Raw genomic sequence first — 12,041 nt, 5'->3', positions numbered from 1 at the left:
CGACGGTACCGATGGTACACATGGCACCGACGGTGCTCATGACACCTGGTACCAATGGCACCCATGGCACGATGGTACCTGGTCATGATATCTGGTATCGATGGTACTCATGTGCCGACGGCATCCATGATACCTGATACCCATGTATCCACGGTACCGACGATACCTGATACTATGGTACCGATGGCACTCATGATACTTGGTACTGATGGGCGATGATACCTGGTACCGATAGTCGATGGTGCCCATGATACCTGGTGCCAATGGTGCCCATGATACCCGGTACCGACAGCACCCATGGCACCGATGACACTCGGCATCAACGGCACCCATGGTACCGATGATACCCGGTGCCGACGGGACCCATGGTACCGATGATACCCGGTACCGACGGGACCCATGACACCGACCATGGTACCAATGTTCTTGGTATCGATACTCCTCGGTACCGACGCACCGATGATATTCGGTACCGACAGTACCCATGGCACCGATGATACTCGGTACCGGGTATCATCGGTGCCATGGGTGCCGTCGGTACCGAGTATCATCGGTGCCATGGGTACTGTCGGTACCGATGATACCCGGTGCCGACGGGACCCATGGTACCGATGATACCCGGTACCGACGGGACCCATGACACCGACCATGGTACCAATGTTCCTGGTATCGATACTCCTCGGTACCGACGGTACCCATGACACCTGGCACCGATGGTATCCACGGCACCGATGATATCTGGTACCGATGTACCGGTGCATCGACGTCCAATGCCAGGATACCTCCATAACAGAGGGAGCAACGCTCTCGGCACCGACTGATGTCTGAAGCCCGGATACCTCCATAACCGAGGGAGCAAAGCTCTGGGCATCTCCTTTGGGCATCCCTGGCAGAGTAGAATACGTCTCGTCTTTGAGACACTACTTGCGCTTCACAGGGAGATGATCCGGCCCAAGACACATCGGCCGATGCGCCCGAATGACCTGCCAAGCAGGAGGCGCTGAGGCAGGTGGAGACCTATTCGATGCATAACTATACCCAGCGTGCATCGGTCTCTGTCGGACTCCAGAATGATCTCCTTTGGGCATCCCTGGCAGAGTAGAATACGTCTCGTCTTTGAGACACTACTTGCGCTTCACAGGGAGATGATCCGGCCCAAGACACATCCTCCGATGCGCCCGAATGACCTGCATAGCAGGAGGCGCCGAGGCGGGTGGAGACTCACTTCAAAGGTTACACCACTGATATTGTGTCACCAGGTTGCCCATTCAGTGGCTGACCAGGAATGCACCTGCTTAGGTTCCTGGTTTTTCCTGTGACATACACCTTCACCACTTGTGTGGCTTAAAGACAGTGGTGTGCTGGAGCAGGCTCTCACAGCTCTGGAGAGCCATTTGTAAAGTTTTAATAAATGGATCCTAAAAATGTGGGCTTGTTTAGTTTGCTGGCGAGAGAGAGCCCACAGATAACAATATGCCAGCACTTTTATAAGAAAAAAGAAAAAGAGAAGCTTATATGCTTTGTTTTCCTTTCAGGCACAGCCCCTTGTGACTCTGGCAACTACTTAACTTTTCCTTGCCCCAGGTACAAAAAAGTACCTGTATATATAAGCCACAATGAGCCTGCCACGAAAGGATCAAATGAAAAAATAAAGAACACCCAAAAAGGGTAAAATAAAAAAAGAGATTTTACTCCGAGGACCTGAAGAAAACACGAAGCACTAACGAACTCCGTGTCTCCTCAGACGCGGAAAAAGAAAAACTGAGGGGCGTGTCCGCACGGCGAGCGGGAAGAGGTGTGCGCACATGCGCAGTGCATTCGCTCGCGCGACGGAACACCGTAGAAGAGATTTTTAGATTTTGCTTTAAAATCCTCCGGGGCCGACGTGGCGTCACCCACTTGTGAGAATATCAGCCTGCTTGTCTTTGGAGAAAGAAATATACACTAATACTCCCAAGAAAAACTATTTGTATCCACAAATAAAGAAAACTTGTAAACCTGTTATATTTGTAAGCCTCATTGAACCTGCTATTAATTGGGAAAGCGCGGGGTATAAATGTCACCCCTTCTGCGATACAATACAATACAATTTAGACCACCATAATAGAAAGAAGGAGTCAACAAAAATAAATCAATAATAATCACAAAGTAATCAAAGGGCTAGACTACAGTGACTGCTAGACATATCAGCCAACCTGAACTATGCTTAACTCTCTGGCAAGTTGTTTCGGATAAAAAAATAAAAGATTTACCCTCTAACAAAACACACACAAGAAAATTTCAATTTATAGTTCACTCCAAGAGCCAGGGTGAGGAGGAGTCAAGATGATGTTGGAGCTAGTTACTCGATCCTGATCTGTGCTCTAACCAAGGTTTACGCTGCCGTGGAGTGTCCCTTGTAATGGGGAAAAAGAGGAAGGGGCAGTCAAGGCTGTCTCCCCAGTGAATGAACCTACCTTGGCTTCTAAGCAGTTAACCTTGGAGGCATGCGGGGTGAGCACACTCACAACACGGAAGTGCACTGTTCATGGGAGCTGAGTGGAGTGATGGAGTCAGGCTGGTATGGACTCAGGATTCCCTCACTTGAGGATCCTCCTGTGTTTTTTTTTCCTCCCCCAGTATCTGGGACATGGTGTCATCATCTCGGGCTGGTACGGACTCTGTCCTCATTTTGGGAGCCTCCTGTCATTTTTTTCCTCTCCCAGTGTCTGGGGCATGGTGTCAACATCTATGTCCAGAGTTGCTGCTTCCTGTAGAGTGCCTGGAGAGAGGCAAGTGAGAAATCTGCAATCCGGGAATCTTGAGGTTAAAAAAAAAAACCTGCTGTTGTAACTTTAGAGTCACTCTGGGAAGTGATTCAAGTGGTGAACTCTTCTTTACAAAGAGTAGTATAGCAAATGGTGACGGATAAAGATTTCAAAAAGGTCCAACAAGACTAGGTTGTTTGTATGGAATAATATGCTGCGAGGTTGGAGTCCATTGAGGGGAGATTTTCTCAGATGCAGGAGAGAGTGGTTGCCTTAGTGAAGGATAAGGAATATTTGCATCTCTATTTGCGTCTCTTCCTCCAACCTTCTTATAGTAGGGGATATCAACCTGCACCTTGAAGATCCTAATTCAATAAACGCGCGTGAATGCAAAGACTTCCTCCAACTATGGGATCTTCATTGGCCAAACACGCAGCTAACCCATATTAAAGGACACACACTAGACATCATTACACACAAATTCTCCCCTGACTTAAATCTTGTACTAACAGATACAAAGTGGACTCCAACACCATGGTCCGACCACTACAAAGCAAACCTTTCCCTTCAATGGCGGATGAAAGATGCACCCCACAAACAAGAACGAAGGACCTATACCACGAGAGGCAACATAGATCCGCTAACATTCTGGCAACAATTCTACAATAATAAATGGACTGCACTGACAGATTCAAACCAATTTATCCAAGAATGGGACAATAGATGCCGAAACATATTAGACAACATAGCACCACTCCAAACCAAAACCTCACATAGAAGGAACTCAAAACTGTGGTTCAACAAAGAACTGAAAAAAATAAAAACACAAGTTAGAAGGTTAGAACGAGCATGGAATAAAAAGAAAGACGACTCCGCACTCAACGCTTGGAAGCAACTTCAAAGAAAATACAAATACACCATTAAACAAACCAAAAGATCATATTACAAAACTAAAATTGGACCAGACTACAAGGATACACATAAACTTTTCCAGCTCGTGAACAAATTACTAGATACTACACCGGTGACTTCTAACAGCACAGACACACCAGCAGCAGACAATCTTGCGAAATACTTCAAAGAGAAAATCGTAAAGTTACGACTCATGATACCTAGCAACACCATCGACTACGCAAAACTCCTTGATTGTCTAGACCCAACCCCTGGTGAACACCCAGCTGACAGAACCTGGACCAACTTCGACACACTATCGGATGATACCATCTCCCAAATGCTCAAAAGGTTCGCCAAGTCTCACTGCAAATTAGACATATGCCCTAACAACCTTATAAAGTTTGCCCCTCAACAACTCATATCAGACCTCACGAAGCATTTGAACTATATGTTACAAAATGGACTCTTCCCAAAGGATAAAGGAAATAGTCTACTCACCCCTATACCTAAAGATGCAAAGAAAAGTACAAATGACTTAACCAACTACCGCCCAGTAGCATCTATTCCTCTGATAACCAAACTAACGGAAGGTATAGTGACCAAACAGCTCACACCAACTACTTAAATAAATTTTCAATACTTCACGACTTCCAATCGAGATTTCGGTCTAACCACAGCACTGAAACAATACTAGTTACTCTCCTGACAAAATTTAAACAAGCTATCGCGACTGGCAATAACATACTTCTCCTACAATTCGACATGTCCAGTACTTTCGACGTGGTTGATCATGAAATATTACTACACATCCTAGAATACTTCAGAGTGGGAGGTAACGTTCTTAATTGGTTTAAAGGCTTCCTGACCACAAGATCATACCAAGTGATATCTAACTCGACTACATCAGCCACATGGATACCTGAATGTGGAGTCCCTCAAGGATCTCCCCTCTTGCCGACCCTCTTCAACCTAATGATGACACCCTTGGCCAGGTTATTATCTAATCAAAACCTCAATCCATACATATATGCAGATGACGTAACGATCTACATCCCGTTCAAACATGACTTAAAGGAAATCACCAACGACATCAACCAAAGCTTCCATATCATGCATTCATGGGCGGACGCATTTCAGCTGAAACTTAATGCAGAAAAAACACAATGTTTATACTCACCTCACAACATAACATGAGCAAATTCACCACCATAAACACACCAAACGTGTCCCTTCCCGTTTCAGACACCCTGAAAATTCTTGGAGTTACCATTGATCGAAATCTCACGCTTGAAAATCATGTGAAAAATACAACAAAGAAGATGTTCCACTCAATGTGGAAACTTAAAAGAGTAAGGACTTTCTTCCCAAGAACCATCTTTCGCAACCTGGTACAGTCAATGGTGCTGAGTCACCTAGATTACTGCAATGCACTCTATGGTGCTGAGTCACCTAGATTACTGCAATGCACTCTACGCTGGTTGTAAAGAGGAAATCATCAAGAAACTTCAAACTGCCCAGAACACTGCAGCCAGACTCATATTTGGGAAAACAAAATATGAAAGTGCTAAACCCCTAAGGGAAAAGTTACACTGGCTTCCACTTAAAGAACGCATCGCGTTCAAGGTATGCTCTCTAGTTCATAAAATCATTCACGGAGATGCCCCAGCCTACATGTTAGACCTAGTAGACCTGCCACCCAGGAACGCTAAAAGATTATCTCGCACATTCCTTAATCTTCAATTCCCCAGCTGTAAAGGTCTAAAATACAAACTAACGCATGCGTCAATCTTTTCTTACCTAAGCACGCAGTTATGGAATGCATTACTGCTTAACCTAAAAACTATCTATGAACTACCTAACTTTCGTAAATCTCTGAAGACCCACCTCTTCAACAAGGCATACCACAACGATCAATAATTGTAAATGTAACACATCTCCATTTTTACCTATATTTGGAATTGTTTCTTCTTATATTTGACTGTTTAATTTTATTATGTCATCCATGTTCTCTATGTAACACCAATTGTTATCTTCCAATCTGGAATGGCGAATGCCATAACAGTACATTGTAAGCCACATTCAGCCTGCAAATAGGTGGGAAAATGTGGGATATAAATGCAACAAATAAATACATAAATAAATAAATTCTTGGAGAATCAAACAAAGAAAGAATAACTTCAGGTTATTAATTTTTCCATGTTCTCCATTATTTACTGCTATGAATATGGTTTGCAAGTATTTCCTTGAAATCCTCAAGATACCATCTGAGGCTCTGTCCCCCCTGGTCAGAGCATACTATCTTCCTGGCCTTGGAAGAGCAGGTGGAGAGCAAGGTGGGGAATAGCTACTATGGACCTGACCAACTTTCTTGAGTCATCTTTGGAGGTGGTTACGCAGAAATTAACTATGATTGTTACTTTTGAATTGGAGCCTGATCAGGAATGAATTCTGCACATTTACTTTGGTCACCTGAATGAAATCTTTTGTGGGTCAAAAATGTTTATATTTCCTGATCAGTAAAGAAGTACGCAGAAGAAACATCAGGACTTTCTGGCCTTAAGATCCAGAATCATGGCTCATGGAGTGAACTATAAACAAAATTTTTTGTGTCTATGTTTGGTTATTTTTGAGGGTAAATCTTTTTATCTTTTGACCCAAAACAACTTCTTGAATGTCATAAATCAAAAGAGAGTTTGCCTGCTAAGGAGTCATTTTCTACCGCAAGGGGCGTTCCTGGCAGCGCACCCACGTTGGTACGCACTAAAGGTTACCACATGGGTAGCGTGTGAGCCTGTACTGCCAGTAAGGGCTCAGGCCATAAATAGGCTTGTGCTAGTTTTAATATCAGTGCAGGCCCATTTCCCAGCCCAGGTAAAAATAAATGGCCCGGCACATGTCTAAAAGCACATCCACACTACCACAGGCCACTTTGTACCATGGCTTTGTAAAAGGACACCTTTGTATACTGGGGGGTCTTTTATTAAGCTGCGGCAGCATTTTTAGCTCATGGTAGAAATCAGCTGGCAGTAAACGCCGAGACACCCATTATCTTCCTAATGATAAGTAGTAGTAGTAGTAGCGTTTTGGAGTTTAACGCCAGCTGATTTCTACCACGAGCTAAAAACACTACCGCAGCTTAGCAGAAGACCCCCATTGTGAATTATTCTTTAAAGCATAAATAAAAAGCTTTAAAAAATTCCTAAAATTGAGTGCGTCTAAAAAAGTGAAAATAAAAGTGGAACCTTGCCAACCTAGCCAATTCTTTCAAATAAGGAAAAAACACTGCCAAGGCTCTCTATTAAGACAATCATTCAATCACAAGCAGTTTAAAAAACAAAAGAGATTGATGCAAACTTTAAACATTATTCTCTTATTCATTACTGTCTGCTAATCATCCACGTTTAGATTAGTTTTTCAAGATGTCATTTAATTTTGTATTAAATTTATACTCATATGTTTTTAATTTTAGTGTTATTTGATTACTATTTTCAAGTTCTATGTACTTAGTTCATTTTAAGTTCTAAAATATCATTTTATAAGTTTGACTGTATATATATATTTTTTTCATATTGTTTTTAATAAGCCCTTGATGCAAGTGTTCAGCCAAAACATGGCCTGTGTCAGGTCCTTCATTAAAGTTTGGATGCTAATCCACTCTTGGAGGCCCATTGTGCTTTTTTTTTTCCTTGGCGTGTGCTAATGTTGTCATTAGTGCGTGGCCATTTTAAAAAATCATTGCGTGAGAACTTACTGCCACCCATTTTTGAAGCAGTAAAGGCTCAGCCAGTACTCCTGTTTAATCAGCGCACACTAATACAGTTGTGCTGTTTAGCCCAGAAGCACCCAGTCTCTGCCCCCTGACATGCCCTCTCAAAAAATAATTATAAATATTTTTTATCATGTAGTTAGCTCGTATACATTTGGCAGTTATCACAGGACACCTGAGTGAATCCCATGGTATACCATTTTAAGCTGCATTTGGCATGCGTTAGCGCTTAATGCAACTTAGTAAAAGGGTCACATACCCATGTGCAATCTTGTAAGAGCCCTTTTCTTTGTGTTTAACAGCTCTACACCCAGGTAAAGCTTTACAAAATTACCTCCAGAAATGGCTCTTATAAACCTGCTATGGCCAAATACACGCAAACAAGTACAGATACCAGCAATAGCACACAGATTTATAATGCACCATGTGTAACCTATCACTAGAGACCCAAGCGAAAGCCACCATAAAGAAAATGTTTTTCTCAATGTGGAAACTCATACGCGTAAACCCATTCTTCCCGAGGGAAATATTTCGTAACCTGGTTCAATCCATGGTATTAAGCCACGCAGATTACTGTAATGGAATCTATGCAGGATGCAAGGTTCAAATCATAAAGAAACTCCAGACTGCCCAAAACATAGCAGCCAGGCTCATATTTGGAAAAACATGTTCTGACAGTGCCAAACCACTCAGAGAAAAACTGCAGTGGCTACCAATCAAAGAACGCATCACCTTCAAAATCTGCACAACTATTCACAAAATTATTTACAGCGAGGCACCGGGATACATGACAGACCTCATTGACCTGCCAACCAGAAACACCACAAAATCTACACGATCATACCTAAACCTCCACTACCCAAGCAGCAAAGGACTCAAATACAAATCCACCTATGCAACCAGCTTTTCCTACCTAAGCGCACAACTATGGAACTCATTGCCAAAAACAGTAAAAACCACGTTCGACTACCTAAATTTTTGGAAAGCACTAAAGACAGACTTGTTCAGAAGAGCATACCCCACTGACCCAACATAAAAATACCGGTCACTTGCGACACAGTATAACCAAAGACCGTAACGGACATTACCTGACTCTTCTTCCCCCTTTCCCTCTCTATATCACACCTTTTTTGCAAAAACTTCATTCTTGTTTCAATAATAGGGAAACCCGTATTATCGAAACAAGATCGGCGGCCATCTTTCGTTTAGATAATACGGTCGGGGACGCCCACTAAATTTATTCTTAGATATAATCCTGATGATATAACCCCATGATTTTGGGAACAAGTGTATGCTTATAAATCATTTGCTTAAAAAAAACACGTGAGAACATTTTTTTCTCTGCAGTAACTATATGGAAAGATGCTGGGCACACGCTTAACAGTTAACATGGAAGCTTTGTAGTTACCACACGTTAGTTTATATACATAATATGTGACAACTGCTAATTTTGACCACTCTACAATGAGAGAGACCCCTATTTACTGAACAATAACAGCTTGAGATGTGTCTGAGCTGTACAGGCTTACTTGCTGAGAATGTGTTTTCGGTATGGACAGGAGGCGTAGATGGCAGGAAAGGCGGGTACCCCACAAAGAAGGAACGCAGGGAGCGTTCTGAAAGGAGAGGAGAGCGCTGCAAAGGTATGTTCTCACAGCTCCCAACACTGTTGTGAATCTTCAGGTTCAAGGGCTTGTTCTTTTTCTTTGTTCTGTGAAGAAAAAAAAGAATGAGATCAGTTTCTTCCTGATGGAGGATCTCAGATCTCAGGACTACAGGCAATTCCAGATTCATGAAAACTGTAGGCCTCCCAAAAATGTGGAATTAATAACTTCTCTAGCCTTGAGAACTATACAACATTAGTTCCTTCCACAGAAGTACATCCTCGTACAGAAAATATAGGGTCATGCACTCAATGAAAATAGCTCAAATATAATATACCCAGTGCTAATGACTCTTGCATATGAACACACGATAAAACTTATCGCAGAGAACACGGGACCAAACACCAACAAGTGCCATATTTCACCTATCATCAGGTGTGGTCTACAGAGTGTGATGTAGAATGGACATCGTGATATGCAACTAGTGGAAGTGGACCCTACCCTGAGGCAGCAATAAGCGAAACATTTTGCATGTTGGTGTTTGGTCCCTTGTACTCATGGACAGCGTGATGTGTGACTAGTGGAGGTGGACTACACCCTGAGGCAGCAATAAGTGAAACATGGCTCATGTTGGCGTTTGGTCCCTTGCACTCTGAGATACGTTTTATACATAACTAAAATGCAAGAACATGTTGTTTTTTATAATATAAAAAGTTTGGGCATAAATGTTATAAAAAGATTAAAGATTAATGACCAAAGTAACTTTCCTGGAGGAAAGGAGAAACAGGGGTGATATGATACAGATGTTCAAATATCTGAAAGGTATTAATCCACAAACGAACCTTTTCCGGAGAGGGGAAGGCAGTAGAACTAGAGGGCATGATATGAGATTGAAGGGGGGCAGACTCAAGAAAAATGTCAGGAAGTATTTTTTCACGGAGAGAGTAGTGGATACTTGGAATGCCCTCTCGCGGGAGGTAGTGGAGATGAAAACGGTAACGGAATTCAAAAATGCATGGGATAAACATAAAGGATTCCTGTTCGGAAGGAATGGATCCTCAGAAGCTTAGCGGAGACTGGGTGGCAGAGCCGGTGGTGGGAGGCGGGGCTAGTGCTGGGCAGACTTATACGGTCTGTGCCCTGAAAATGACAGATACAAATCAAGGTAAGGTATACACAAAAAGTAGCACATATGAGTTTATCTTGTTGGGCAGACTGGATGGACCGTGCAGGTCTTTTTCTGCCGTCATCTACTATGTTACTATGTTACTATGAGGAGACAGGCGATTCATGGGTAGAGTTTAGCCCGTGTGAAAAGCGTCACCGCTGAGGTCTAACAGGAACAAATTGTGTGTTCATATACAAGAGTCATTAGCACTGGGTGTATTATATTTGAGTTGATTCATTACCCCCGCAATTATTGTGTAGACCTTTAAGTTGACTGACCCAAAGAAAATAAAACATCTATCTGATCACTGGTAATGTCCAGTGTCATCTACAGTCAGAACAATAGGACTGTCTTCCCACCCTACTCCATTTCGGTACAGAGATTAACTTCTTACAACTTTATCCAATTACATAACATGGTCACTGTCTTTGATTAAACAGTGATTAACCTGTATTTTGGTCTTTAAACCTTTTCCTTGAGTCTTGACTACAAAACTGGGCACCAGTTCTATATATGACACTCAAAGTTGCAAGCAGAAATTTGAGCGCCTGCCCAATTTGCACACTCAATTTAACTGAATAACGAGCCAATAAGCAGCAATAGGATGCTAACAATCAATTATTGTCTCTAACTGGCAACAATTTGGATTTACGCATGCAGCTTGTGTAAAGTTTTTAGCACACAACTGAAAAGGGGATGTCACTGGAGTAGGGGGGAGGGGGAGGGGGATGATTGTTTGTACCAGCGAACTTTGTTACTGTTTCGATTTGATTCTATACTGCTTGGTTAACAATAAAAGGCTATATTCAAAAAAAATAAAATAACTGAAAAGGGGACTTGGCTATGATTGTGGCATGGGCAGGTCAGGGATGCACAGAACATTTATGCGCCCAGAGTTACACTAGTCATAGATCTGGCGTAAAGCAGGTGCCTAAATATGGCAGGAATGCAGGTAACTTACATTATTACATTATCCACGCTCTCATTACCTCTCGCCTTGACTATTGCAACCTACTCTTCACTGGCCTCCCACTTAACCATCTATCCCCCCTTCAATCCGTTCAGAACTCTGCCGCACGTCTTATATTCCGCCTGAACCGATATACTCATATCACCCCTCTCCTCAGGTCACTTCACTGGCTTCAGATCAGATACCACATACAGTTCAAGCTTCTCCTTCTTACCTACAAATGCACTCAGTCTGCAGCCCCTCATTACCTCTCTACCCTCATCTCCCCTTACGTTCCCGCCCGAAACCTCCGCTCACAGGACAAATCCCTCCTCTCAGTACCCTTCTCCACCACCGCCAATTCCAGGTTCCGCCCATTCTGCCTCGCCTCACCCTATGCTTGGAATAAACTTCCTGAGCCCTTACGCCAAGCCCCCTCCCTACCCATCTTCAAATCCTTACTCAAAACCCACCTCTTCAATGTTGCTTTCGGCACGTAACCTTTATACCTTTCTGGAAATCTAGACTGCCCCAGTTTGACGACCCCTACTTGTCTGACTGCACATTTCGTCCTTTAGATTGTAAGCTCTTTGAGCAGGGACTGTCCTTCTATGTTAAATTGTACAGCGCGGCGTAACCCTAGTAGCGCTTTAGAAATGTTAAATAGTAGTAGTAGTAGTAGTATTCTATACATTACGTGCACCTGCCCATGTTCCACCTATGCTCCATCCCGTGTACTCCCCCTTTGTAAATATGCACTATGAAAATTAAACAAGTATTTACAGAATAGCACTTAGGCTCCTGCTGGCACTTTCACAGGTAGGTGTACAATTATGTGCGTAAGTGCTAGTTTTCAAGACATTTACATGCCTGGGGGGCATGTAAATACAGGCATGTAGATTATAGAATTGAC

This window comes from Microcaecilia unicolor, chromosome 11 (assembly GCF_901765095.1).
Source record: "Microcaecilia unicolor chromosome 11, aMicUni1.1, whole genome shotgun sequence".
In the NCBI taxonomy this organism is placed as follows: Eukaryota; Metazoa; Chordata; class Amphibia; order Gymnophiona; family Siphonopidae; genus Microcaecilia; species Microcaecilia unicolor.
The sequence above is the reverse complement of the archived record's forward strand: the minus strand, read 5'-3'. Positions refer to the sequence as shown.